The 4,402-nt window shown below is 53.7% G+C and overlaps 1 pseudogene; it reads left to right on the forward strand.

Moving 5' to 3' along the window:
* Positions 1 to 2,475: 2,475 nt before the first annotated feature.
* On the forward strand, positions 2,476 to 2,595 carry LOC129640838 (uncharacterized; annotated as a pseudogene).
* The last annotated feature ends 1,807 nt before the right edge of the window (positions 2,596 to 4,402 follow it).

Consider the following 4,402-nt stretch of genomic DNA (forward strand, 5'->3'; position numbering starts at 1 on the left):
TCAACTCAATTGTTACTCTGAAAAGCCTTCCCTGACACCCAGGTTTTGGTGAGACAAGAGGCCCCTCGATAAGTTCTCAAAGGATCTGCCTGTGATGTATCATTAGATTCGTCTCAGTGAAAGCAGGAACTCTGTGTCTTCTTCTCTCCGCCTTCTAGTTCCAGAAACTTATTACATGCCTCCCAGCTCATCGTAGGTGCTCAGGATTTACTTAGTGTGTGAAAGACAGAAAAGTTCTTGGAAGACTCAAGGTGTCACTTGGCTCGGCACTTTTGATCTCTTTGTATGTTTGGCGATTCAATTCTTTCCTTTCCTGGGTTGACGTGTACACTATAATCAAGGCACAATCTAAGGCACTAAGACATATCCATAAATATAGGTTCTTGCTTTCAAGGAACTCGTACAGCAGATTTCTACAATTTAGGGCTTCTCAAAAGCTCTACAAGAACGTGAACGTTGAGTATGATCCATTTTCACTTCAAAGAAAGATATTTTGATTTCCATAGCAAAGGTGGAGACCTTCCAACGTGTAGTCCAATACTTACACCTTGACCATTTCAAGCAAGTCTTGTGGTTCCTTCTGGAGGTGTGTGGCTCTTGCAGAAATGTGAAGATCTTCCATCGTCCTCAGACTTTGGTGTCATTTGCAATCATAAAGAAAGCTTCCAGATATAGGTTCCAGACCACCACCACACACAGTCAGTAGCCAAAAGAGTGGATTCCAGGAATATGCGTTGTTAACCAGCATCACCGTTGATATTGCTGCTGCACACTCAATGCACTAGCCAGGGCCTGGATTGTCCACTGGGTCTCATGTGGAATGGAAAGAAGGGCTTCCCCCCCACTCCCAAACATCCACCCCACTCTTGACAGCCTTGTGACTAGAAACAGGCCCCGAAACAAGAATCAGACAAACCAGATAAGCCCAGATGGTAGTTCATGAGATGAAGGAACTAAGCAGCTGGTTGGGATGGCGCCAAGGGGAAAGGTTGCTCTTTTTGTCTCCCGCTCTACTCCTTTCTTCCTGGACGCCTTAGGGGTTCATCATGGAGATTTGAAATAAAGTTCACCAAAGTCATATGTGTTGAATCAAGATTTTGCATTTCACCATCTCTCAAAAACGAAGAGTGCTTAACCTGCACAGGTTTCTTTCAAAAAAGTCAATTGCTTTTCAATTCTGGGGTTTCTCTCTTGCCTTGTTTCAAGTAGCCTTAAGAGTAAAAATCAATGAAAACTAAAGAAAGATTCAAAGATACCAACAAAGGACACCTTCTGTTTCTTCAATCATCTTTCCACTTAGTAGCACACGAGCTCTTTTCTTTGTATTTTGCCTAGGGAATTCGCAATGTGCTGGTTCAGATGGCAAGGCATCCGCCCGCAGGAGACTCGGGTTTGATCCCTGGGTCGGGAAGATCCCCTGGAGAAGGAAATGGCAACCCACTCCAGTATTCTCGCCTGGGAAATGCCACGGACAGAGGAGCCTGATGGGCCGCACTCCATGGGTCCTATAAGAGTTGGGCTCAACCCAGCAACTACGAACAGAAGTATTTCCAAAGACCACACTCAAGTGTGTGTGTGTGTGTGTGTGTGTGTGTGTGTGTATCTCCCTCTCGCCCTCTTGGAGTCTGTCTCGGAAGCTTCATGGATTTCTGCCTCTGTCTCTCCCGACAGCCGTCCGCCGGGCCTTTGGTCTGGCCCCGGCCTCTCCCAGGTGCTATGGCTCTGGCTGAGGAGCTCGCGCAGGCCAGCTGTCTCCCATGGCGTGGGTGCGTGCGAGTGTGTGTGTCTGTCTGTGTGCCTGCCTGTGGTTCGTCTGCTCTCTCAGGAAGGTCGGGTGCTTGGCGGGCGGCGTGGGGAAAAGGGGGGGTGGGGGGCCTCGGTAGGGCAAAGGGGCAGGTTTGAGGCGCTCTGGTCGACCGCGCCTCCGTGGCTCCCGGTGGGTTTGGGCAGCGGGCAGGTGCTGGGCAAGTTGGGCGCTCAAGAATCGCTGCGCCTAGGCCCGCAGGAGGTTCAGAGGCCCCCGGGCCGCGGAGGTCGGGAGGCGGCGGGCCCCGAAGACTGACACCTCCGGGGTCGCGCGGCCCTGAGCAGCGAACGGGATGGGGAGGGGGAGGCCCCGCTCAGCCAGCGCGGCCGGGTCTGGAGTGGCCGGGGGTGGGAGGGCGCCGAGACCTCCGCACCCCTCAGCCCACCCCCCAGGCCCCGCGCGCACGCACGCACGCACGCCCTCCCGGTCACTGGGGGGTCCTGGAAGCCCATCGGGCCCCCGGGCCGGCCAGGCGGTTGCTGGTCTGGGGTTGGCGGTGTTCGGGGGCCGGGCCGGCGTCAGCAGGCTGGAGTGCGGTCGCGGGTCGTGCGGCTCAAGTACAGCACGGCCCCCCGAGGAGAGGGGCGGCCCGTTGGCCCGACCTGCAGGTCAGAGCGAAAGGGAGGCGAAGCGCAAGGCTCTTAGGGCGCCCCGCGGCGGCCGCGTCCATCTCCGGCCCTATCGGCCTGAAGGCGCCCGATCTCGTCTGATCTCGGAAGCTCAGCAGGGTCGTGCCTGTTTAGTATCTTGGATGGGAGACCACCTGGGAATTCCGGGTGCTCGAGGCTTTTTTGCCTACCAGAAGAGGTCCTTTAGCCCCCGCCCCGCGTCCCAATTCTTGGACCCACACCCCCCTCGCCCCCACCCCCACCCCCGCAGCCCCAGCCCCTCCCGGGGCGGGGGGAGTGAGTGGGTGGCCGGGGCCCCGACTCCCGCTGCAGACCTGGGTTGCCTCCCCGCGGCCCGCGAGCCCCTCCGCATTCGCATTCGGCTTTCAGGAAACCAGACGACTGGCAGTCCCGTCTCCATCTGGGGCTCCTTTGGCTTGCCTCAGGCAATCCCGGGGCTTGCACCTACTCCAGCCAGAGCCCCAGCCCCCGCCCCACCCCCAGCCTCGCAGGCGATCGCGCATGCGCATGCGCGCGCACTCACAGATAGATGTGCCCAAATGGGACATCTAGCTTGTTGGCTTGTACTGGGGGTGGATCTATGCCTGGGAGTGGGACTGCTGAACCATAGGCTACTTCTACTTTTAGTTCCTTCGCGAACCTCCATACTCTTTTCCATCCCGGCTGTACCAACTCCCATTCCTACTCACCGTGGAGGAGAGTTCCCTTTGCTCCACAGCTTCTCCAGCATCTGCTATGGACAGACATTGCAATGAGGCCCAATCGGACTCATGCGAAGTGGTCCCCCCTTGGCGTTTGGAGTTGAGTCTCTCCAATCATTAGTGATGTGGAGCAAGATGACCGTTTGGAAATGCAGATGCAATTCTGTCACCATCCTGCTCCAACGGCTCTTGTATTTTCCCATCATATTGAAGATACGACCAATTCCCTTCATGCTTGCTCCTCACGTTCTTCTCGGATGTCTTTTCCCTGGAATGCCCTCTGCACTCTTTGGCTTCCATCCCATAGGGCATTTTCATTTCTTGAACGTCCTAAGTTTCCCTGGTCACCTAGACTTCCAGGATGCTGTTTTCCCTGCCTGAAATTCTTCCTGCATCTCAACCCTGGTTTACGTAGGTTCAACCTATGGACCTCAACGCAATGGTTACTCTGAAAAGCCTTCCCTGACACCCAGGTTTTGGTGAGGGTAGAGGCCCCTCGACAAGTTCTCAAAGGATCTGCCTGTGATGTATCATTAGATTCGTCTCAGTGAAAGCAGGAACTCTGTGTCTTCTTCTGTCCGCCTTCTAGTTCCAGAAACTTATTACATGCCTCCCAGCTCATCGTAGCTGCTCAGGATTTACTTAGTGTGTGCAAGACAGAAAAGTTCTTGGAAGCCTCAAGGTGTCACTTGGCTCGGCACTTTTGATCTCTTTGTATATTTGGCGATTCCATTCTTTCCTTTCCTGGGTTCATGTGTACGCTATATTCAAGGCACAATCTAAGGCATTAAGACATATCCATCAGTATGGGTTCTTGCTTTCAAGGAACTCGTACAGCAGATTTCTACAATTTAGGGCTTTTCAAATGCTCTAGAAGAATGTGAACATTCAGTATGATCCATTTGCATTTCAAAGAAAGATCGTTTGACTTCCATAGCAAAGGTGGAGACCTTCCAACGTGTAGTCCAATACTTAGACCTTGACCATGTCAGGCAAGTCTTGTGGTTCCTTCTGGAGGTGTGTGGCTCTTGCAGAAACGTGAAGATCTTCCATCGTCCTCGGACTTTGGTGTCATTTGCAATCATCAAGAAAGCTTCCAGGTATAGGTTCCAGACCACCACTGCACACACTCAGTAGCCAACGGAGTGGATTCCAGGAATATGCATTGTTAACCAGCATCACCGTTGATATTGTTGCTGCACGCTCTATGCAGTGGCCAGGGCCTGGATTGTCCACTGGGTCTCATGTGGAATGGAAAGAAGGGC

The sequence above is a fragment of the Bubalus kerabau genome, unplaced genomic scaffold, assembly GCF_029407905.1.
Source record: "Bubalus kerabau isolate K-KA32 ecotype Philippines breed swamp buffalo unplaced genomic scaffold, PCC_UOA_SB_1v2 scaffold_40, whole genome shotgun sequence".
In the NCBI taxonomy this organism is placed as follows: domain Eukaryota; kingdom Metazoa; phylum Chordata; class Mammalia; order Artiodactyla; family Bovidae; genus Bubalus; species Bubalus kerabau.